The sequence below is a fragment of the Castor canadensis genome, chromosome 11 (genome assembly GCF_047511655.1).
Source record: "Castor canadensis chromosome 11, mCasCan1.hap1v2, whole genome shotgun sequence".
In the NCBI taxonomy this organism is placed as follows: Eukaryota; Metazoa; Chordata; class Mammalia; order Rodentia; family Castoridae; genus Castor; species Castor canadensis.
The window spans coordinates 36,402,539-36,427,801 of record NC_133396.1 but is presented as its reverse complement, the minus strand read 5'-3'; the positions used below and the strand labels follow the sequence as shown (position 1 = coordinate 36,427,801).

At 43.0% G+C, this 25,263-nt stretch overlaps 1 long non-coding RNA gene across 2 annotated transcripts; it reads right to left on the bottom strand.

Annotated features, from left to right (window-relative positions):
• Nucleotides 1-5,601: 5,601 nt before the first annotated feature.
• Nucleotides 5,602-25,212, bottom strand: LOC109683322 (uncharacterized). Of its 2 annotated transcripts, XR_012438650.1 has the most exons (5): nucleotides 25,074-25,212; nucleotides 23,518-23,576; nucleotides 22,961-23,145; nucleotides 6,563-18,615; nucleotides 5,602-6,024 (listed from the first exon to the last, which is right to left on the bottom strand). It is a non-coding gene; the product is annotated as an uncharacterized lncRNA (long non-coding RNA). The 2 variants fall into 2 exon arrangements; XR_012438651.1 differs by lacking the exon at nucleotides 22,961-23,145.
• Nucleotides 25,213-25,263: the final 51 nt, after the last annotated feature.

Here is a 25,263-nt window from a genome sequence, read left to right as displayed (position 1 = left end):
CACACACACACACACAATCTATATAGGATAGGGAGGGGTCTTGCTATGAAGCTAAGGCAGACTTCACACTCACTATGTAGCCCATGCTGGCCTTGAACTTATGATTCTCTTGCCTCAGCCTCCCCAGTGTTGAGATTACTTGTCAGTCCCACCATGCCAGGCTTCAGTAATACATTTTTAACTGACTGACTGAAAAAAAAATAATTCCCCAGGAATTCTGAACCTCTCATTGGCCGTTTCCTAGTGGAGTAACACAGGGCTTGCTCATTTTACTTTTCTCTCTCCATCCTCTGGGTATTCAATATTATTTTTTATGAATAACTTGAAAGATAAGGCATATCTACCAAATTTGCAAATAACACAATACTGGGAGTCTTATAATGAGACAAATGACAGAAGTGTTTGAAATGACTGATCTAGAACAAATGGATTGAAAAGAATGTCATCTAATAGATCTATGTCTATCTGCATTTATACTCAAGAGTCAACTAAAAATGTTAAATACATAACTAGAGAGGAAGGGTCATCTGTCTCAATAGCACTTCCTATGGAAAAAAAATCTGAGTTTAATCAACCCCATGCAAAACAGTGGGATGAGCTGGTAGAAAGTTAATCCTGGCACTATACAGGTGCTGTTCTAACTGTAGAATGTGATTGTCTACTGTTCTCAGTTCATATATGGAACACTGTTATCTGTTCTAGGTGGCCCCCTTTTAAGAGGTACTCTGGAAACTTAATATGCTTTCATAGGAGGACCACTAGGAGTGATGAGAACACTAAACCATCTAATTTAAGAAATCGCTCAAAGAAATGGGAATATTCTACCTGGAGAAGAGAAAATTAGGGGAGACATGCTTTAGGAAACATTTGCCATAGTGAGATACAAGTCTCTTGCATTTTTCCAAAAGCAAGTTGACAAGTGAAGATAACAGTAATTTTATGACCAGTTTGACACAGCACTGGGATATTTATGAATTGAAAGACTATTTTCCTTGCACTGCAAAATTTATACAAAGGTCCCAGCTAAGGTAGATTTATCAAGAGTTGAGTGGAGTCTAAGCACTAGGGCTCCTTACTTGCACTCGCTACTGTCAAGGTCCTGTTTGGGGCCCTAGCTATTTCCTTTTTAAAATTTGTTATTTTTATCCACTGGATAAAAATTGCAGCAGGTGCAGCAATACACAAGAAGGAGGCCATCCAGACTGCTGTCCCCTAGAAACTTCTGTATTCATAAAGTTTGCATGTTTTTAGTTGAGACATTCCCAAATTAGACAAGGTTCAGGCCTCATAAACTGGATCCCCCCCCACCAGGTTCCAGGTAATTACAACCCAGTAAATCTCTTGAGTAAAGCCTTTATGTTATTGACACTGACCCAACAACTTAGCAGTGTTTTAGGGCTCCTCTATTTTGAATCTGAAATCCACCACACAGGGGAGCCAAGCTCGTTAGCAAAGCACCATTCTTCAAATGGTCATAGCAATCCTATCTCTGTTTCAGATGAAATCAGGAGTGAAACACATACAGAAACCAGTAGTGGCTGGTAGTCCTAAATGTTAAGTGCACTTCCTGCCCACCACCAACTTTAAAGTACTTCTTCATTCTCCTGCACAGGTCCAGACTGATGGCTTAGTTTTTAAAATTATTTTAGTTGCTTCATTGGTTCAAAGAACACGAGCTCCACAATTTTAGAAACTGAAGGATTCTACCGGGTAAAAAGGATATATCTTATTTGGACAGAGCATTTTCACAGGGCTTGTCTGTCTCATCAAGATTGTGCCAAGAACAAAAGCACTAAGACAAAGAGGAAGGAAAATCCAAGCTTTCTCCCTGTTGAACTACTTGTTCCACTATTGAGAATATCCACGAAGCAGGAGTGGCCACTATGAAGGCAAACTGAGCTGCAGTCTCAGAAACACCCTGTTCTTCCTCCCAGACCGCTAGCATTGGTTCCCATAGATAGCTGTAGGTGCCTCAAAATTGGCACGCTTCAGGCTGCGGTCATCACTTTTGATTTGTGCTGGAATCCTGGCATCTTCTTCTCAGATTGAGAGAGGCCAAATCATTAAAGATGAAAATAACAGCTCAGGTCTTTCCTTTTGGGATGATTTACGTTGGCTGCTTAATTTGTAAAGGTTGGAAAGTTTTGAACAACTGTTCAAAAGACCTGTTTTACCTCTTATTCCAGCTAATAAGGTACATTTTAAAAAATTACTTAATGATTCTTAAACATTGGTTCTGATACAGTCTTTGATGCTAATGAAAAGTTTGCCAAACTTTGCTCCTATAAAGGTACCAAAAGGCAATGAACTATGCATCTGTGAATTTTAGTTTACTATAAAATGAGGGAATTGAGGCAGATGTTGAAATGATGTCTAGTGTTGTGTCCAGTGGGAATCTACATACATTTATATCATTTGATTTGTGGGAAAGAGTTGCTGCAGGTGGATGGTGGAGTCACTGGAGAGGGTGAAGTAGGAGGACTGCCTGAGCCCAGGAGTTCAAGGCCAGCTTGGGCTACATAGCAAGACCCTGTACCAAAGGAGAGACAGGGAGATGGGGAGGGGGAAGAAAAGGGAGAGAAAGAGAGAGGGAGAGAGAATAAGAATGTATACCATATGTATACAGAATATTATTATTTATGCAACAAACACTTTTGAGTACCTGGTAAATTTCAAGCTCTATGTCAGGGATGATAATAACAAGGTGTGGTCCCTGCCCTTAACCTGCTGATAGTTTGGGAGACTGACAGGTAGACAGGTGATTAATTACCTGCAGTGCAACAAAGGCTGTGATGTGACAGAAGAATACAAGTGAGAATATGGGATGGGAGTGTGGCTTTCACCAGTTCAAAGCCAAGGAATTGGTCCTATTTCTTCCTTAACTGAGTGAATCAGATCATGAACTGTTTTACATCTCTAAATTGAAAGATGAGCACCTTCGTGAATTATGGAGGATGCTAAAAATAGTGTTTCCTACAGGGCAGGGCTCCCTACCAGTGTAGTCACTTCGAGAGTTTTTGACCTGAAAGTTCTTTGGCATATTTTTTTCTCTACTTTTTCCCTCTCTCCTTTTTTCTCCACTTTATTTTCTAGAGACCTGGGTAGTCCCAAAGGAAGTATGTTTATGGATTCAAAGGGTGATTTATATAGGTAAAGAAGAAAATGATTTTTTTAAACCAAATACATAATGAGCCAGGTGCTGGTGGCTCACACCTGTAATCCTAGCTACTCTGGAGTCCGAGATCAGGAGGATCGTGGTTTGAAGACAGTCTGGGCAAATAGTACATGGGACTCTATCTCAAAAATACCCATCACAAAAAAGGACTGTTGGAGTGGCTCAAGGTGTAGGCCTTGAGTTCCAACCCAACTGCAAAAAAAAAAAAAAAAAAAAAGAATGCAGGGTGATAGCATGGCTCAAGTGATAGAGTACCCGGCTCTATATCATTTTTATGTAGTCTCATACATATTGAAATTTATGATAATTTTAATTCCACTGCATTTTTCAGAATTCTCAATCACAATCCTCTGACAGCTGTCAAAGATTACTACCTTTTTAAATTGCCACCATTAAAATATCTGTAAGTACTGCAATAATTAATTTTTCTGTTGTTGTTTACTTCAATCAAAAGGTGTCATCTTTTTAGTTTTAACTAGGTAACTGAAAAAAATGTCTTTGGCAAAGGAAAGGGTCAAAATGAAGAGGCATAGGTGTGTATTATTTTAAAAAAAGACAAGATAAGAGGGGAGTGAATGCAACATAAAAATGAGAAGTGACATAATGGTTAGAAAAAAGTACAGATTCTCTTCAGTGCTAAGGTCATTAACTTGATGATGCAATCAATAAACTTACATTTCTTTAATAAGAGCTCTCTGAAACTTAATTTCTGTGACAAATAAACTCGTGAGATGGCTTCTTTTATAGGGAAACCCAAACTGAACTAATAATAGTTCCTTGAAATGTCTTTTTAAGTACACACTGTTTGTGTTGGGTTCCTCATGAATGTGTGCTTTCTCCCTCAGGGACCTGGGAAAAACACAAGTGTGACTTGGCACACTTGAGAACATCCTACTGATGACTCTTTAGTTGGAAAAACTGTAAGCTAGTTTTTATTAGATTTATGTATCACCTAGTTTCCTTTGGTTTGCTTGATTAATTTCTTAAGTCAGGCTGATTGAGATGCCATTTCCCTGTAATAAAATTCATCTTTTTTTTTTTTTTTTTTTTAAAAGGGTCTAGGGTTTGCACTCAGGGCTTTGCATTTGCTAGGCAGGTGCTGTACCTCTTGAGCCCAACCTCCCAAATTTATACTTTTTGAGTCTACAGTTTGATGAGTTTGCATAGATATGTAACGATGACCCCATTCCTGACATAGAATGATCCTGTCATCCCCAAATGCCCCTCATGTCTCTTTGGAGTCAGTCCACTCCTCCCACTGCTAGGCCCTTGCAACCATCAAACTTATTTCTCTTCCTATAGTTTTACCTTTTCTAGAACTTTTTTTTTTTGGTACTGGGGTTTGAATTCAGGGCTTTGCTCTTGCTAGGCAGGCCTGTGAGCCACTCTGCCAGTCCCCTTTTGAGCATTTTATAAATGGAATCATGTAGTACGTAGCCTTTGTGTTTGGCTTCTGCTGACCCTCTTCCCACCAAAGCCATGATCAGGTGTCCACAGGCAGAGATTCAATCACACTGTGTTCTTGACACGTGTGGTCGGTGTTGAACTTAACTGCTGACTGACAGGCATGTGGATAAGCATGTTCAAGAACACCCACAAGGCGGACTTGACATTATGGAGCTGCAGCAGAGGAACCCTTATTCTCCTGCAAGAAATCTGGTTTCCTGTCTTAGGCACAGAGCTCCCCAGTACCCACATCCCAGCAGTCACTTTGGCTTCAGGCTGGCATGACTAAATAATCTTAGGCCTTAACCACTCTGTCAAGAAAGAGTTATTAGGATAATAACTAGTTAAAATGTTTTTAATGTATAAAAGAAGCAATCAGGCTTACTGGAAATAAATTACCTGTCCCATGTTTCAGTGGGAAATGAACTGCACGTGGAGATGCTGACAGAAACCGCCTCCTACAGAGGAAGCGACTTGACTCATTAAGAGGAGAGAGACTTGAGAGGGACCAAGAGGCTCACTACACTGTCAGGTTACACTAAGACCTGGAACACTAAGAAGCCACCTGTAGGAGGTGACAGTTTTCAGTGGGGAGGACTGGGATGGGTGGTGTCATTGTTACAAATTGAAATATTTGATGCATTTTATACGCAAACCAGCAATTATTACTTTGTTCGCACAGTGCTCACTTAACTGGTGCTATGTGAAGACTGCTAATATAGGTATTATAGAATGTGAACTGAGGAACGGATCCAAAAGCTTCAGAGAGGATAGCAAAAAATCTAGTGTGAGTTTATATATATATATATATATATATGTACACATACACACACATACAGATATGTGTGTGTATGTGTATATATATATATATACCATATAGCTTAAGCTGATTTAAAACAAAAGCCTTAGACTAATTTTTGGTTTTCTTTCTTGAAATAAGCTAATGGCTTGTTTGTGTAAAGCTTTTTTATTAAAAGAAAACTTTTAAAAATCTTGTACCTAGCACAGTATTGTTAATAGAATTTATATGGAACATTTTATAGTTTAAGTCTGTCGGTTTCTTAATTGTGGACAAATTAACAGGCGGCCTTTTGCTGTAACACACCGTGTCACTCACTCAGCCCTGGCACCTGTGTGGACACATCAGTTTCATTTCCACTGTCCTTGGAAGTTCAGACTCAGCATGGATTTTTGTCAGGTAGCTCTAATGCCTGCTGTTTGTTTTCTTATTCTTTTTTCTGCCTTTCCTTCCTTCCTTTTCTTTCTTCCTTTCTTTTTTAGTTGAAGTTTAAGAGGGAAAGTACCAGTGTTCAGATTTGAACTATAATAGTTTGTATATTCAACATTTGAAGCATATTCTATTTTGTTGTACTCTTGTTTCAAAGTGTATTCAAGTAGGTTTTCTGAAATATAGAAATGAAATTTCAAAAAAAAAAAAAAGAAAGAAAGAGTTATTAGGATAATGGGCTGGAAATGATCATTAGTATTTGTACCCTCCCCTGTTTTACAAAAGAGAGAATGGTGGCACTAGAAAGCCAGGCAAATTGCCTGGAGACCACCCAGCTAGCTGTGCTCTGCTGCCACTGGACAAAGGAATAACCCCAGGAGCAGGAATTTTATTTTGTCAAGCTGCTCCTCTTTTATTATTTATCCCTCCCTCCCCCTTCCACTCTGACCTGATCACTCTCAACCTTCCTACAAGTTCTGCTAGGCTTAGGAAGGGTGGAACCCGAGCAGCTGCTGCCCTGTGTCTAAGAAAAAGTAAACAGAAAGCTGTTTTATTTGACACTTTCTTGTACCATGAGGTTCATGTGAGCAAAAGGAGGCCAAGGTTGAGGTTGCTTGCACCTTGACGGCACTTTCCTATGTCCCCAAACAGTGTCTTACCCAAGGGGGTCATTCAATGACTATTGACAATTGATTGTGAGACTCTAAACTCACCTGACACCAAGAAGCTCTTTTGCACTTTTCTCTTCTGAAGAAGCAGAATATTGCCTGTGGCTTGCAGATGGCCAAGGAACAGTCAGGTTATCCCAGCTGGATCTGTCTGGCTCCTGTCAGTGAGAGGCTCTGTCTTGAGAGCAAAGCATAATGCCCTATCTGGACGGTGACCCTCTGTAAGTACAAAGAACTGTTGTAGCCAAGGTCTACAACACACCTTCTGCCAAGATTGATCTTTCCTTTTACTGGGCCAGAAGTAGCGTTCTGGTAGATGACTAGGGATAGCTGGGATGTTTGGAAGATAAGGGGAGGGAAGGCTGCTCCCCTATGTATGATTGCCAATGAAGATTACACTTGGAGTCCTTTGGCCCAGGGCAGTAATTGAGTGAACCTGACTCCTTCAGCCCAAGCCCAGGAGTCTCACCTGGCAGATGCTGTGCTTTGAGAGGCAGGAATAGCTCTGCAGAGACAAATGCAAAGACAGAAGTTCACATACCATCTCCCATGAAGTGCCCATAGGCAAACCTGAGCCCAGGTGGATATTGTGCAGGTCAGAGGTTCATCTTCCCAGGCAATTAGAAATAAATGGGTCTCCAGATCAGCCATTAGGAAAGGGACCGGCAGGAGGCTCAGCAGCCAGCTTGCAGGACACTTTCTTGCTAGGGTGCGGTCAGAAGATAGCCACCGTGATGTGACCCCCTTCTTCAGGGATCAGACTCCATCCTCTTCAGTGTGCCAGGACTGGACAATGCGGATGCTCCTGTCCCAATCCAACAGGCTCTCAGAGCCTGAGGCCCTCATTTATTCCTTGGGGCTGTGTCTGTCATTCTTTTACTCAGGGAATACTTGCCAGGGGACAGGCTCTGCTAGGTGCTAGAAAATGCCCTAACTTACAAATTTCAATGACACATGAATTTCTTTTGCATAACATACATAATAATTCTTGCTGCCGATGTATAAAATGAAGTTCATTTGTAGTTGGTTTTTTCCTCAATGCTATTTTCTCCTCCATGCTCTCCTGCATTCCAGTTCTGCATCAGTCTCTGTGGATCCATGATGCTCTATGTGGCGTCCTTTCTAATTGCCGTTGGCTCTCCTGGTGCAAAAGATTTGAAGGCTAACACTGTTCTTTGAGAGCTTATTAAATGCTCTGCGTCAGGCCTGTAGACAAGTAGTGGTTGTATGTATGATAAAGGTATCTGGTCTCAGGGCTTTGCTGTAAGAAAATGGTAATGTAGACTCAAGAGGCTGGGAGTCAGGCTTTATAAAATGAACGGTAAAGTTAAATTTTGTCATAGAAGTAGCTCTTGGATTGACCCAGCATAGCTGTGTTAAGGAACACAGGCCTGCCACAAGTGCAGCTTGGAGTCTTTGCTCTCTGCACCTTTTTCTAGAACCCTTGGGCCAGCTAGTGATGCTTCCTAATTAAGATGCTTCCTCCTGGGTCAGTCCCTCAGTTTCTCACCAACACACCTTTGGCTTGTGACAGCTTCTGCATTGGGATCCCAATTTTAGTACTTAGAACATTGGCAAGGGAATTCATGGTCATGGCTTAAGAGGATGGGCTTTGACACAAAAGTCCCATGTACAAATCTTGCTGCTGCCACTTCCCTGTAGTGTGGCTTTGGGTAAATTACTTGACCTACTGAGCCTCAGTTTCTTTCTCCATATAAAGGGTATAATGTTGATTCCCTGATCACAGAGTTGTGAGGATTTAAGAAATAATGCATGTATTCCATAATACACAGCAAATAATACAGCTGCTGTTATTAATTAGCATTAGTATTGACAACCAGCATGGGATTAAGTGTACAAAAATAACAGTGGATATTGAAAATAGCCAACAATGACAAAACAACTAATTTCAGCTCTACTGCCAAGCCGTTGTGGGCTCCAGCTAATTGTGCACCCCTGGGTCACTCAGTCCCTGCCTTGTTGAAGCACTACAGTGGAAACAGAGGCCAGTTGGGGATGCAGAATACTCTTCAAAGACAGCTGCAGAGGGCTGGGGCCATGGCTTAAGTGGTAGAGCACCTGCCTAGCAAGCACAAAGCGCTGACTTCAAACCCAGGTACCGACCCCTCCCCCTAAAAAAAAGAAGAGGGATGATCCTTTCCTTTCCTTGCTGATTGCTCTACTCCTGTGCACTCAGGATTCCCTTTCTCTTCCTCCTTTGGCAGAGTCTGTTCCAGACTTGCTGTCTGATACTAGGGCTGCTGGCCATAAGCTCTGTGTGTGTGTGTGTGTGTGTGTGTGTGTGTGTGTGTGTGTGTGTGTGTGTTGGGGGGGGCGATTTCAGCTCTGTATAGGCAAGGACTTTCAAATAATTTGCACTTCCAGTCAGGGAAAGAGTGGCTCACCTTGTAACAGCTTCTGTGGTTCCACTAACATTTACTGAGTATCCACTGCATGCCAGGTTCTATATTGTATAAATTAAACATTGTTTCTTGCAGTGACTCATTCTGTAAAATCCTCTTATGTACATTTGAAGATACCTACTTCCCAGATAAGACACCTGAGTCTCAAATTAAATGAGCTCCCATGGTTGTTCACCACAGTGTTGAGGGACTATGATTTGATCTTGGCTCTTTCATCTTGTCACATAACTGGATGGCCATCCTTCAGCATTTGTAATATGTTGTGATACATTACCTCCCAAGGCCTTCTTTTTTTTTTCTTTTTTTTTTTTGTGGTACTGGGGATTGAACTCAGGGCCTCATGCATGCAAGGCAAACACTAAACCACTGAGCTATATCCCAAGCTCCTGAGGCCCTTCTGATCTTAAGATTAGTCTGGGATTCCTTTATCATTTAGTTTTCCATCTATCCATTTTCTCCCCAGCTGGATTGTTAGTACCCTGAGGACAAGGATAGTATTTGTAGCAAATAACTAGCATGTTTGGGAACCACCTCTCTGATGCTGCCTATTTCCTTAACATATGGAAACAGGAGATAAGAGAGCGAGTGAGAGGGAGAGCCCACTAATAAAAGGATAGCCAAGAACTTCCAATTCAAGGAATTTACCTCTTAGAATTACTTTCCCATGTATGCAAAAATATGAATAAGGATGGATTTTTTCAGTGTTCTTGTAAGTGAACAAAGTCTATTCCTAGAAGAACAGCTGGTGAAATGATGACACATCTGTATCATGGAATGCTATGGAGCCATTATAAAGAATGAAACAGCCAGGTGCCGGTGGCTCACTCCTGCAATCCTAGCTACTCAGGAGGCAGAGAACAGGAGGATTGCAGTTCAAGCCAGCCCAGGCAAATAGGTCAAGAGACCCTATTTTGAAAAAAAACATTCACAAATCAGGACTAGTAGAGTGGCTAAAGGTGTAGGCCCTGAGTTCAAACCCCAGTACTGAAAAAATAAAATATATCCCCATGTGCTGAAATAAAATAGTATCTATAACATATTAAGTGAAAGATGTAACTTAGACACTATGTGTGTGTATATATATATATATCTCACATGTTTATCTAAAAAAAAACTAAATGTGTGTATATGTATAATAATGAACTAGAAGGATTTACACCAATTTTAAGTGTCTCTTAGGTTGTAAGGAAGAGAGAGAGGGATTTTCATGATATAATTTTTTTATAGTTCTGCTGAGGGTATGTTGTGGCATTTACAAAAGTCCTTACATATAACATTCTTGAGTTCACTCCCTCCAACATTCTCCTTTATCCCCCCTTCCCCCTGTAAATTTTTTTAGTGAACAAGAATTTCATATTTGAAAGAAATTAAGATGTTTTAAAAGAAAAACAAGGTCAGAAATTATATGTAAGGAGAGACTAGCCAGAAAAACTTGTCCCCCTTGATTTTCCAGCTTGGGACCAACCCTCCAATCCCACTCCTTTGTGTAAGCAGTGGAAGAAGCCAGTGATTTTCTCTCTGGTCCAATTCTGCCATGTTTTTCTTCTTTCTGGGTCCCCTTGTGCTGAGAGCATTCCTTACAGCCAATTGGAGTGTGGGCCTGAGATCACTGCATACATTCATCATTGGTGATTGTAGATAAAAGCAGGGAAGCAGTGACCATCGGAGGTGAGGGTGATTGATGGAGCAGTCTCTGAGCACGTGCTTACTTCTTTAGTCACACTGATAAAACTCAGTCCCCAGGGACAAGAAGAAAGGGAGTGAAATGAAAACCAAAACCAGGAGGACCAAGCTCCCCTATCTCCAGCCTCCTGCTTTAGTGGCCCATCTGCCAGGGCTCAGTGACGACTACAGAGGTTCTGGTGAGGTGGTGAGGTTGCGTGTGCATGCATGTGTGTGTGTGAGTATGTGAGTGTGTGTGTGTGTGTGTGTGAGTGTGTGTGTGTGTGTGTGTGTGTTTGGGGGAAGCAAGCTTTCTGAAGTCTCACTCACAAACACAACCACATGCCTCCTAAATTCTCATCCAGCACTAAGATATCCTTTTTGTAATATCTTGTTTCCATTATAAAAGTAATACACTAAGAGAACATCTGGGGGGCTATCCAAGAAAGTGGTAATGTGGGAAGGGTGGCAGGGACTTAAGCTTCTGATGGTGCATCCTTTTTGTACTTTTTTTAACCACTTGAAAACATTATCTATTAAAAAATGAAAACTGAGAAGACTAACACATACTCACTGAAAAACATGTAAAAATTATAAAAGTATTTTTAAGAAATGCTAAAACATCCATAAGCCACCAGGCGCTATACCACTTGAGTCCCTCTGCCAGCCCTGGGAGGGACTCCCTAGATGTGAAAGACCTGAGGCGCCCCTGTGAAGAACAACAGGAACTGCCAGGTGGCCCACTTGCAGAGTTGAGTAGTCAGGGGGTGGTGGAGCGACCACTATGCCAAGCCAAGCCCTGTGTTTAGGGAAATAGTGGTCAGATAGATTATAGACCACAGACTTGGGACCGAGCCCATAAGCAGTGCAGAGCCAACAAATGACTTGCAGCTTGAGGTTGTCTAAAGGACATGGTGTTTTATGATGAGCTTGGCACAGTAGGGATGGGCAGAGGCCATGGGTAGGACCTGTGGTAATAGAACAGATGTGAGGTAATTGCCCTATGCTTCAGAAGGGGCCTTGTAAAAAAGAAAAAAAAAAAAAAAGGAAGGGGCCTTGTAGGCAACAGTTTTTCTGCACATCGGGGCCTGTCAGTGTTGCCAGCATGAGGTGGGAACTGGAGGGCTATCGTAAGATTTATTCCACCAGTTTTATTTACCCTGTAGTTGGACCTGTGGAATTAGCAGTGAGCCTGAGTAGTTGTGGGCACCTCAGGTTTCTTTTCCTTTTTTTTTTTTTTTTTTTTGGTAATTGATTAGTGAGATTTCAATGATTAATGAGCTTTCACCTTTCATACCCTCCTTAATGGGAAATGGATATGTAGCAATTGCTGTCCTGGGAAGCAGGCTGCAAGCTGGCCAGGAAGGTGGTTTCCAGGTTCCTCCAGCTTCTGAGGTTCACGGAGAGTGCTCACGTGCAGGCCTCAGGGGTGCCCCTTCCTCCATCTCTGTGATCACTTGCCCACACTGACTCCCCAGCCAAGAGAAAGAATTGAGCAAGCCTTCCAGAGCCCTGAAGTTTGTGCTATTGCTATGCCAGACTGGCATGAGTGTTCATTATCAATGGCAGGGTTTTCCCATAATGCCGAGCACCTACCGTCTGACCCGTCCCTGTAAAATCTTCATTCTGTACCTCTTTCCCCAAGAATGTGGAGGATGTAGAATTATACTTACTCTATTCCCTAATTAAGCCCTGGGGGCATATGAGGAGCAAGCACATTTCTGTGATCCGGTGCTCGAACTTTACCTCTACCTTCTTCTCTTGCAGCTATATGACTTAGCTTTATCCACCAGCAACAGCAAGAATTCATGATTCCTAAATAGACTCACCTCTGGGCCTTAACTTTTGCAGTCCTCTCTCCTGGGTCCCTCACCTGGAATACCCTCTCCTTTTTCTTGAAGATTTCTTGCTCTTGCCTTGAGACTCAGCCCAGGTATCACCTCCTTTAAGAAGCCTTTCCTGACTGCCCCAGTCTGCGTGTTCCTGTTGAGTATGCTATGTGTCTGTCTCTGCCCTTGAACCTGCTGTATTGTATGCACTTTTCTGACTACGTCTCTTTCCCCAGTAGCCTGCATCTCCTGCAGGGACTGTGTCATCTTACTCACACAGTGTTCTCCAGCACCCAGCGGAGGGCCTTATGCACAGGAGTTCCCAAGGCCTGCAGTGCTCTACAGTGTGACAAGACACCCTGATGCTAAGACCTTACCAAAAGCCTTACCCTGGCTGCAGTCATTGACTTTGAAGCTCTTTTTGGATGCCTAGAAGTGATTGTTATGCTGTGTCCTGAGTACTCTGATACAAGTATTACATGTTTTTGGTTAGTTTTGGCCTAGCCTATCTGTGTTAGTCAGACTTTCGTCGCTGTGACAAAATACATGACATAAATAATTCATCAGTGGCTCATGCCTGTAATCCTAGCTATTTGGGAAACTAAAGCTGGGAGGATCGTGGTTCAAGGCCAGGTCAGGCAAATAGTTCGCAAGACCCCATCTCAGTCAATAACTTGGTGTAGTATTACATACCTGTCATCCATTTTTAAGTCTAATTCTGTCTTACAGGTGATGTCTCAACTTTCAAAGATGCTCAGGCTGTTTATTAGAAAGTGTCCTTCTGCAGAATCTTGACAAGAGTTACAAGGTTTTACAAGCATAATACACAACAAAACCCAACAAAAACAGATACGTAAAAAGCAAATTCAGTAGACTTGTTAAGAGTCATTTTCCCCAGATTTGATTGCAAATGCTCTAGAAGAATCACAGATACAATGACAAAGCAAAATGAGCAAACAAAAATGTTAAAATAGCCATGGTTAAAATTCTGATAAACAGTTTAGCAACTAACAGAACAGTCTGGGTATTTCTATTGTTTTCAGCATTGTAGGGTAATAATTAATCATGACTGGCAACATTACATCAGCACCGTTAACTTCTTGTTATAGTTAGGAACACATGCACAAAAGCCTGCAAAAGGCAGCCATTACTAACAGTTTTAATTTGGTACCAGCTTGGTACAGGATTTTCCTAAACTTTCCATTTCAGAAAGTTTTATAAGCTTGGAAAACACAAATATATTTAATATACAAAGGAGTCAGCAACAGCATTACTGTTTTACAGAGGTCACACACACATAATTTAGTTGCTACCCTTGGAGTAAAACATTAAATCTTTGAATAGGTAGGATGTCAGGTTTATCACACTGACAAATTTCAAAACCCTAGATTTCCCATGAGTTTTGGGCAGGCAGTGTCAGTGACCCCAAATAGCCCCAATTTTTAACATTCAGTTGCATCTCATATATATAACAATGTTTACCCAACCAAGACAAATAGATATAGTTCAGGCTCCAAACAGCAGGACTAACCCAAATGGCCTCTTGCCTCTGAATGGCATTGATCATAAATAACAGAAATGCCAAAAGTCCTATTGATCATTTTTAAATGTAAGTGCATCTTAGATAAAAAAAAGATGCAGTGCATCTTAGATAAAAGATAGCATCAGTTGGTCATTTTATTTTATTGTTTTGGTAGTACTGGGGTTGAACTCAGGGCCTACACCTTGAACCACTCCACCAGTCCTTTTTTATGTTGGGTTTTTTCAAAATGGGGTCTTGAGAACTAGTTGCTTGGGCTGGCTTTGAACTGTGATCCTCCTAATCTCTGCCTCCTGAGTAGCTAGGATTATGGGTGTGAACCACTGATGCCTGACTTGTTATTTTATATTTACCAAACTTATACATTTTTAACTCTGCAAACATTTGTACAACATTCGGCTACAGTTTAAATATATAACTTCACATATCTTTAGTCATAGACACATGTAAGGCCTAACTGTATAAGCATCACTCAAGATAATAGTTGTTTAACTGTAATTATGCAATGGTCATTTAGAAAAGACTTGCCATAGCTGTCAAGTGGCTCAAGTGGCAAGAGTGCCTGCTAGCAAGCATGAGGCCCTGAGTTCAAACCCCAGTGCTGCCAAAAAACAACAAAAAAATGTGGTCAGAAGACTTGCCATAAACAGACTTTAAAATAATCGTTTAATTTTACTTATGATACAGTTACCTCAGTAGTCAAAACCCTGACAAAAATCAACAGAAAACACAAGCAAATATTGATGAAGACTAAGCATGGAGTTAGGAAACCTGATGGCTGAGAACCATGGCTTAGATGTGGATTAGGAGTCACATCCTAGACTGCTGACATTAGCAGATGGCTCGTGACATACAGAAGAGTCTTGCTGATCTTTAGCCAGGGAGCCCCTTCAAAATAACAGGCCTAGTATGACCACCCAAGGTCAAAAATTTCCTTCTCCTCACATGTAGAAGAGCTGGATGATTCATAGCCCAAAGTCTAAGAGTTAATGACACACAACCCTGTCAGTTAAATCAACAGAGTAAACCGGCCAACAGGCAAGCTGGCTATACAAAAATGTTCTTTTCTTTTGTGATCCCTGTTACATTTTCCTCACTGGCAATTTGTTCCTTCCATTTCTATGGAAAAGAGACATTGCAATTATCTAATTCCTGCTCAACAAAAAGCAAATTTTAAACCCCTGTTACAATTTTATAACTTTTTTTGTTATAAATCTGTCTTTAACTAGGCACAAATTACTCTTGTAAAAAAAATCATGGTTTTCCCTTCAAATCAAGCATCTTGCTTAAACTTCTTATTTAAAAAGGGGGAAAAAAAACCCTGGAGTGTAAGATGAAGACATTTCTAGGAAAATGCTTTTCATTTTGAAATCAGAAGACTGTCTCATACTGGGCACAATGGTTCAGGCCTACAATCCCATCACTGGGGAAGCTGAGGCAGGAGGATCGTGAGTTCAAGGCCAGCCTAAGCTATACAATGAGACCCTGTGTCAAAAAAAAAAAAAAGGCTCAAGTGGTAGAGCATTTGCTTAGCAAGTGTGAGGCCCTAAGTTCAAACCCCAGTGCCACCATAAACAATACAAAATAAGAGAAAGGAAAAGAAAAGGTTCATTATTGAGTGCTACTATTTTATCTAGGAAGTTTTAGAGCAAGAAAAATTCTGAATAAATCTTCATTAACTTTATTTCAGAAAGTGGTAAAATAGCTGTGGAATACAAACCCACTGATGCCAGAAGTGAAGAACTACACGAGTTAATAATTCAAATACATGGAGAGGACACCCTCAAAGCTTTCAGCTTCTCAACAGTGGATGCTCAGGTGGCCACTTGCCTTTTCTGTGCTTCAAATTAGACTTGTAATATAAGTGACTGCCTCTACAGGCAGTTGTGAGTATCTAAGGAGCTGACATTCTTCCACTCTTTGTCCAATTGTTGCAGAATTCAGTAACAAAGATTAGCTCCCTTTGCTCTCCAATTTGACCAGGCAGCTTTCTACCCCTTCTCTCTTACTAACCACCAGAGCAGTAAACCTGCCAGGCCAAGACGTATAGCTTCAGAGAAGTGGTGCTAGACACCTGGAGAAGCAAGGCCAGTGGGCATGGTAAACATGTATCTGATCACGCAGTCAAGCTGAGCCCCAAATTCCCCTTTAAGAGGCAGACATTTTCTCTCAGAAGTGGGACACAATGCTTTGAGAGTGTTATGTGCCAGACTCCAAGTGTTGCAGGCCGGTGTCGAGGGTCCTTGCCTTTACAGGTCAGAGAACTGGCTTGTGAGGCAGCTGAGCGATGAGCCAAAGCCAGTATATGAAGTAGGGTTTATTAGAGAGAAAGGAAAGGCTACAGCTAGAGAAGTGCAGCAGAGCCCGAAGTCAGTAACTCGCTGCACAGGTGAAGGCTGGGGCTTTTTAAGGATGCTTTAACTCTGGGTTAGGGTATCAGTTAGGTTTTCTTTTCTATTGGCCATGTATTTGCATGGGGGCCCCTTTAGATGAGCTGGTCTTTTTGCCCCTTATTGGGGGGCAGGGAACAACATTGAGAGAATTTTGTTTATCAGTCCTGTGGCAGATCTGTGGGACCCTGTATCTCTTCCTGGCAGATTTGTGAGGCCCTGTATCTCTTCCTCAGGGAACAGAAATGCAGATTCATAACTCCTTCTCAGGGTGCAGGGCTCATGGGGTTCTCCATGGGGGATGGGCTACTTTCTGATCTGCCTTAGATATCCAGACCCAACAAGAGGTTGACTCTCCCTGTCCACCTCTTTGTCAGATGAATAATAAACCTTACTTCCTTCTCAAAACCTTGCTCTCCTTATTTGTAAATTGTGAATTGGCATTGAGGCCAAGGGATCAGTTTTTTCAGTAACAAAACCGGCAACCCAGATGGGATCCACAGGGGGTCCTCACTCCTTGAGTGTTAAGAGGCCCCCTGGGTTGCACTCTGGCTGGACCTCAGCAGAGGTGCTGGTAAATGAGGCTGGCAGACAACTAGAGGACAAATCCCAGCAGCTGCCAGGCTAAGATTAACACCAGGGACCTCCCATTGTCTCCTCCAAGAACCACAAACAGGACCTGTAGCCTCCAGGCCTGTGCACCCCAAAACCTGACTCTGCCTGTCTGAGAAGGTCCCACTGGGATCTTCACCTGGTCCCTCCAAGGGAGGAATTTGTTGGTGCCATTTTTAGGGTAGAAATCTCGGGTTAAAAGAGACCAGGGAATCTGGGGATCTGTTTTGAGGGGGAATTGTTGTCCCCACGTGGTGTTTTCTTTTGTTAAAGATCCCCATCTGGTTTGGGGGGAACTTGTGTCCCCTTTCTGGCTTCTGTGAGAGAGTCTTGTCTGTTGGCCTTAGGTCTAGGGGAGGAAACTCCCATCTGGTTGTTTGTCTGGTTCTTCATTTAGCCTGTTTGATATGGGAAACATAAATAGATGTTCTATTCTATCTGAAAGCCCTTTGGGAAATGTTAGGAAAAATGCCGCTCACAAAGAAAGCTCACAGGAAAAATCTCACGTCTAAGACCAAGGTTTAATGACAGGCTCAAGCTGTCAGGCTGACCCGGAAAAGATGGCACAGCACTGACTCTGGGCTAGGTGTGGCTTTCATAGAAGAGGGAGCTTGAGGAAGTTAGCGCATATGGGGGAGTCTCTGTTAGGGGTGGAGCTGTCTTAGAGTGCTGGAATTTCTGTTAAGGGTGGGGCTGCTGTTGGGGGTGGAACTGCCTGGGGGAGGCTCCATTTCTCAAGAAGTGAGGCCTGAGGACAAAATGGCTGCTGATTCACAAAATGCCAACATTATTACTCTATCAGGGAAGTCTTGTAGGGCTTGCTGGGAACAATGAGAAGCAAGGAGGGTCTTTCCTGCCCCAGGTCATACAGTCAATGTATGGAGCTCTGCATGAGTCCAGGGAGGGAGAAGGGAAAAGGAGGGGAGCCAGGACAGATCGGCAATCTCAGAATGGAAGACGTGGAGAAACCTGAGATGGAAGTCCCAGGTGTCGCACACCATCCTGCAACTCAGGCCCACCAGACTGAGGGCAGGGCTCTGCAATGCCTCCCTTCCTCCCCTCTCAGATTACTGCTCCTCCCCAGCAGACAACAGCTCAGGGTGGAGGAGGAAAATACTCCCTGAATCTCCCTGGTAACCAGTACAGGCAGCCTGCACCGTCGTCCAATTCTGCAGGCAGGTGTCTGCCTCCTTTAGGAGCCCAGCCATGAGGTTGGCTTTGGGGCTGAATGAGGTTACTAGAAACACAATGGAAAGTGAGAGTCAGGCAAGTTGGAAGAGGACTTGGTGCTGTGGCTGGAAAACGGAGGGGAAAGCAGAACTAATATCTCCCCTTCTCTTGCCTAGGTGAGCTTTTTCTGGTTAAGGTGGCCAATTTGGCTTAAGGATATGTACAGTGTCACACGCGAGAAAAGTATGGGCCAGAAGCTACCTGATACAGACTCTTCTGATGACGATCAGATTTCCAATAAGGATGCAGGGAAAATGGCTGAGGGGTGATTTAAGATTTTTAAAGTGTAAAAGTCTTCATTGTTCTTCTCCAAGGGAGCTCAGGGAAGTCATCATAGCGATTTCTGGAACTTCAAGAGGAAAAGGATTGCAATGTTGTTCTCCCAGCAAAATCATCATAGACAGTTCTGGAACTTCAAGAGAAAAAGGCTTGCATTATTCTCACAGGGAGCTCAGACAAGGCATCATAACAGTTCCTAAGGAGGTAGATTCAGTCCTAGAGGATGAAAGAGGGAACTGGCTTTGTTGCTCCTCACTCAGCCTAAACAGTGATGCAACTCCTGCCTCAGAAACTGACAAATTTTGTCTTCTAACACAGCCCGGCTTGTCAAATCTTACTATTCTCATTAAAATGTATGAAATTTATAACCAATTCTCTCCATGTAGTAAGAAATTAAAACCTAAACAGTTAAATAATGTATGTGCAAATCACAAGGACATAGGCAGGAAAACCAGAACTGATGCTGGACTCCTTTGTGGCAGTCTAGCTTCTGCAAGAGGCAGTGTAGGCAGTGAAAGTGCTTCTTGCCCTACCTCCTCCAGTGTAATCATCCTCTGGGCATCAGAAAACATAGCTTCAAGGGGTGTAGATTTTTAAGTCAAATCCCAGTTGTTCTCTTGCCCTTTCCTCTAGTTCACCAAGAACCAGTCATTTCCAAGGTATTTGCCTCTTGCCATCAGGGAACTGTACACCTCTAGACCTACTCACTAAATGTTGGGGTCACTAGAATATCTACATCAGTGAGTCTACTAGAGTGTGGGGCCAGGTCTTGCCTTTTTTATTCCCAAGCCCTCAAACTAGTACATGAGTATGGTCCTGTCTTGGAAGGGTTTTCCACTTTGACAAGCGGGTAGAAAATTGATAGCAGTTTGTTTTTCTTTTAGAAAAAATCAACCCTGCCAGGCACTGGTGGCTCACTCCTGCAATCCCAGCTACTCAGGAGGCAGAGATCAGGAACATCTCGGTTTGAAGCCAGCCCAAGCAAATAGTTTGAGAGACCCTATATCAAAAAAACCCTTCACAAAAAAAGAGCAGGTAAAATGGCTCAAGCTGTAGGCCCTGAGTTCAAACCCCAGTACCACACACACACACAACACACACACACACACACAGCTAAGTGGTAAGTATATGTAGGAGGGTCGTGGTTTAGGCTAGCCTAGGCAAAACCACAAGACCCTATCCAAAAAATAACTAAAATAAAAAGGACCAGGCACATAGAACAAGCAGTACAGTACATGTCTAGGAAGTACGAGGTCCTGAGTTCAAAACCCTAGTACTGAAAAAAAAAAAAGAAATGTGTTAGGCTGAATCGGGTTGTACAACTATGGTCCCAGCTACTCAGGAAGTGGAAGTAAGAGGATCAAAGTTGAAGACCAGCCTGGGCAAAGTTAGCACTAGACCATATCTGACAAAAAAAAAGTAAAAGGATTGGAAATGTGGATCACGTGGTAGAGTACTTCATGCTTGAAGCTCTGAGTTCAATTCCCAGTACCAGCAAAAAAAAAAAAATAAACAAACATATAAAAAAATAATAAGGGATGGGTTAGCTATCGCTGCAGTGATGTAACTCAGGGATTAGAATGACCTATGCAGGGCTGTAGCTGTCTAATGTAGTTGTGTTCTAATACTATGCTAGCTGGTTGGCTCCACCTTACCCTGAGGCTCTGTCCCACCTGTGCTCACTCTGCCACTAAGGGTGGAGAGGTGGTAGTTCAGAGGAGATGCTCCTCTCCTGTGAAGGCGGAAGTACACTGAAGACCAGCAGATCCTTGTGAGGCCTCTTCAAGCCAACACTTGGAACTGTACTTTCATTTCTACTTAATCTCACTGGCCAAAGCAAGCCACAGCAAAGCCTAAAGCCAGGCAACTGGAAAGGACAGTTCACCCACAATGAGATCATGGATGCCATATGGGCCAACAGGTTGGGGCTAGTAATTCAGTGTGTGAGGAGTCCTGGTTTGGAGATTATACAATGAGGGCTGCTGTTGCTGCAGCCACCTGGAAATATGGCATAGTGAAGGAAGGGGGACTCAAGCACTGTTCTCTTTGAGGTCACTTTGAGGAACCACGACAAGGCAAGAACCACATCTCCTTCCTCCCCACACAGATCTTGCTCCCTTCCCACCAGTGCCTAGCATCAAGCCCTGCTTTAGGGATGACTCAGGAATATGACCGAGTGCATTTTAGTCTGTTCCTTCAGCCTCTCCATGTAACTCGGTATGAAATATAGACTGAATGACTGGAGGTCGCAAATACTGTTATTGCCCCACAAACTAAAGAGACTGTGCCTTTGGAGCTGAAATCTGTACCCAGATGTGTCTGACCCCAAATACTGGCTCTACTGCCTTCCACAGGGACCTCCAGAAGAAAAGAATGAACACTAAAACAGAGTAGTTAAATTTCTATCTCCAGGAACCATTTGAAATGGAAAAGATTCTCATCACCTTTGAAATATCAAAAGCCAGCCAGGCACCAGTGGCTCACACCTGTAATCCTAGCTACTCAGGAGGCAGAGATCAAAGCCAACCAGGGCAAATAATTCATGACAGCCTACTTTGAAAAAAAAAGTCACAAAGAAAGGGCTGGCTCAAGCCTTGTGGGTGGAGAATGTATTTTAGGACAGTGACTCATGGTAAATTTTTCCCCAAGTCCCCAAAACGGACTACTCAATGTCAAGCCCTCAAAACCCAAGTTGGAGGGATAGAGAACCTAGGAGTGCTGTGGGGTGTTTTCGCTATATATGTTGAAGATTTTGAAGCTTGTTGTAAAAAAGTGATGGCCTATGGCTCTCCAAGATTGCCTTCATGAATACAACAGATGTTTTGTAGTAGTTTTAAAAAATCGATCCCCATGGAATGTAGGCACTGGTAAGTGAAAGAAGAAGGATAGTGGGAGACTGTGTGTTGTGTATTATCTGTACAAAACTGGGTGTCCCAATACAGTAATCACTAGCCACATATCACTGTTTAAATATAAATTTAATTTAATACAAATTAAATTTAAAAAGTCAGCTCCTAAATCACACTACCCAAATTTCCATTGCTCGATAGCCACATGTGCCTGGCCAGTGGCTACAATGGTGAACAGCAATGGTAGACCATTTCCATCATCACAGTTCTTTTTTCAGCAGTACAAGGGTTTGAACTCAGGCCTTAGCACTAGCTAGGCTGTACCATGTGAGCCCACACCCAGCTTTTTCTTGAGTCGGTTTTGGATAGGATCTCGCAGTTGTTGCCTGGGGCCAGCCTCAGACTGCAATCCTCCTACCTATGCCTCCCATGATTGGGACCACAGGTGCCCACCACCACGCCCAGCTTCTTTGCTGTGATGGGGGTCTCATTAACTTTTTGCCCATTTTGGCCTCAAACTGGGATCCTCCCGATCTCTGCCTCCTGAGTAGCGGGGATTCCATCATCATTACAATACTGATGGACAATGCTACCACTGAAAACCTCTGGAGGGACATACAAGATACTGACAATGGTGGTTTCCTTCAAGGAGGGCAGCTGGGAGGCTGCAATGACACATGTATGTGCCTTTTTGTATACACCTTTTGAATTTCACATCATGTATTTGTATCCAGTATATGAAAAATAATACAAAGATACAAATTGGGAATCCCTTCTAGGAGTCACTGTACTGGCAGAATGGTTCCCAGGAATTTACTTTGCAATTTTTCTACAATAAAATAAGCTAGTAGATTTACGACTTCGCATGTCATGTTTTTTCACAAACTTCTTGGCTCCTGCCAGCCTCTCTCTGCTCTTAGAAACTCACAGGTTAGAAGTGAATTAGTATGTAGTATAGGAATGTTAAAGGAAAATCTCACCCAGCTCTCATGCACCACTTAGCATCTTTTTTTCCCCTTTCTGACAAATGTGAGTCATTGTGATTGTATTCCATGTGAATAAACAACAGCCATAGTTCCTGTTGATAAGGCTGTTCCTGGTTCTATAACAGAAATAAGTGGGTTTCCTTTTTGGCATTCATAATCGCTGATCACTCTGCCTCCCGAGCAAGGTTGCAATCAGTGAAATAGGGAATGGGGATCTTGCTTGGCATGAACCTGTACTCAGGCTAGTTAAGGCAGGAATGGGGTGGGAGGACTGTGCAACATGACTGTGCTCTTAGAGAAAGAATGCATTCAAACTGAAAGGGGACAGGGAAGTATCTTTGCCCTGCTCAGAAGGCAACCTCTGAGTTCCAAAAGGCAACCTCCGATTTCCAACCTCTAACTGCAGATCCTGGGAGGGCCCATCACAAGAGAGGGCCTCTGAAACCTGTGTGCCACAAGCACTGTTCACAGGCAAATAAATCCTCTCTGTGTCTCCCACACTATAATTTTTATCTCACTAATAGCAATGCTATTTTCAGCATAAATTTAAATGTTATTTAAACCTTACAGCTACCTGGGAGGTCTGTCCTATTCTTCCCAGTTAATAGATGAGGAAATTGAAGTTAGGAAATAGATAACTCACCCAAGCTCAAAAAATATTATGTTAGTTGGGGCTCTTTATGTTCCATGTGAAAGAATCCAACTAAATTGCTTAAAGAACAAATGCAGCCAGGCATGGTGTGGTGGTACATGCCCGTAATCTCAGCACTTGGGAGGGGGAGGAAGGAAGATCTCAAGTCTAGGCCAGTCTAGGTACATAGCAAGACCCTGTTTCAAAGAAAGAAACAAAAAATAGTGCACAATACATCAAATCATAACAATTACTTAGAAACTGTTTAAGAACATGTGCACGGATGCGATGAACCTAGAAACCTCTCAAGTTCTCTTCTCTGATCACATAGGACTTTGTCGATCCCTTTATTATTGTTCAAGTCACATCGCAATATGAGATTTTTTTTCCATCTGGAGTTTGCCTGGTCAGCTCATGGTCCATGAATGAAATCTTTTGTGAACTTATGGCATATATACGTGCATTTGTGCATGTCACTCTTGTCCCATCCCCACCCCCATCACATCCCACCCCTGCCTTTGTGCATTTCACAAAAGCATGGAGAGCAACATGAGAAGAGGTAAACATACCTGCATATTTTTCAGAAGACCAGGAGCCTGCAAAGTAAAAGACCAGTAGAAAAGGGCTCCTGAAAAACAAAACATTATTTTGAGGGAATTCCCCACAGCCCCAAAACTCCGTAGCTATGCAACAGTTCAGTGGAGTAAGGTAGTGATATTAAGTGCTCAATTGGGAAGCAGAAGCATGGTTGTGCCAAGTCACCAATGCTCTGGCTGTGCCAGAAGTACTATTCTTTTCCCAAGGTAGCTCGATGCCTGTAGAAAATGCCTTAATTCTGGCATGGCTTTAAATGGGTTTGACAGTGGGGAGGATGGAAGGAAAGGGTGTAAGAGAGCGACTATGATGGAAATATTATGCACTCATGTAAGTAAATGGAAAAAATGAAACCTGTGGAAACTATTCCAGGAAGGAGTGGAGGGGGGAGAAAGGAGAATGTTGGAGGGGGTGAATTCTTTATGATATATTGTAAGAACTTTTGTAAATGTCACAATATACTGAATTCTCTCTGAATTTATTTCCTCCTTCCCAGTAAAATGGGGATAATCGGAAGACATGAACGTGAAGCTCTGGACAGCTAGTGTAGTGATCACTGACTAATAACTGTATTTGGGAGTTTTCCTTTGGTAAGCGTCTTTTTTAATTTTATACATCTATGGAACCAGTAAAGCAGTCTCATCTGATATTGGTCTATAGAGGTGGCGGGGGGAGGCAGGCAAGAAAAGACAAGTGGAGAACATGAAGCTCTGTGAGCAACCTTTTGCTAAAGCTGCATCTGGAGTACACCTGTTAAATATAGGTGATCAATAAAAGCCTTTGGAAGTGTTAAAAAAGAAAACAAAACAACAATAACAAAACCAATTGTTGTACCTGTACACCCAGTACAATTTTTAAGAGGCTGGTTTGACAACAAAAGAACATAGTTTGTATGTATTTGTAAACCTCCTCCTCAACTATCAACTGTTTTGAAAACACTCAACTCACCTAGCCTAAAACTCAGCAGGGGAGGTTCTCTCTCCTGCAGAACCGGCAGTCCCTAACAGCTGGTTTTATAAATGGAAGCAGACACTAAGTCCTCAACCTTTGCAGAGACACCAGCGATAGCTGCCTTGCAGAAGTCACCATGGAGCTTGAACTGAGCTGTTCCCACCCGCCCGGTGCGCGCATGCGCGTAGCTCTCCCCACGCCCACCGCAGCGCTCCACACTCAGGCCCGGGGCTCCCATTTAACGGAAAAGCCCACATCTCCCGCCCAGCCCCTCACTGGCTGCAGGTCGCTACTCTGGCCATTTTTCTTGAGTCCTTTAGGAGGAGAGATGTCACCTCTTTAAAGGAAAGAAAACAACCAGAGGACACGGTCAGAAGAGGAAAAGCTGGCCCGGGGCTCCACGCCTCTAGAGAATGACAGGCCAGGCACACGCGGGAAAGTGCCTGAAGGAGCAACGAGGGGAGCTCGTGGCATAAGGTGCGGTCAAAACCGGTGTTTTCCTGCCCTGGGCTCTGCCCACTGAGCTACACTAATGCGTGGGGGAGGCACAATAGGGCAGGAGTTATTTGGCTCCACTCACAAGTTCAACCTTCGGCAGAGGCGGGGGCGAAGTGACAGCCGCAAAGTCGCACTGTTGGTGCCAAGGCCAAGCGAGGTAAAGGACTCAGAAGCCAGGAGTCTGGTCTGCCGCAGAACTGCTGGAAACAGGCTGTACGGACGCGTATTGCCCGGCGCGGGTGACCCAGCCTTCCACCCGAGGCTGGCGCCCT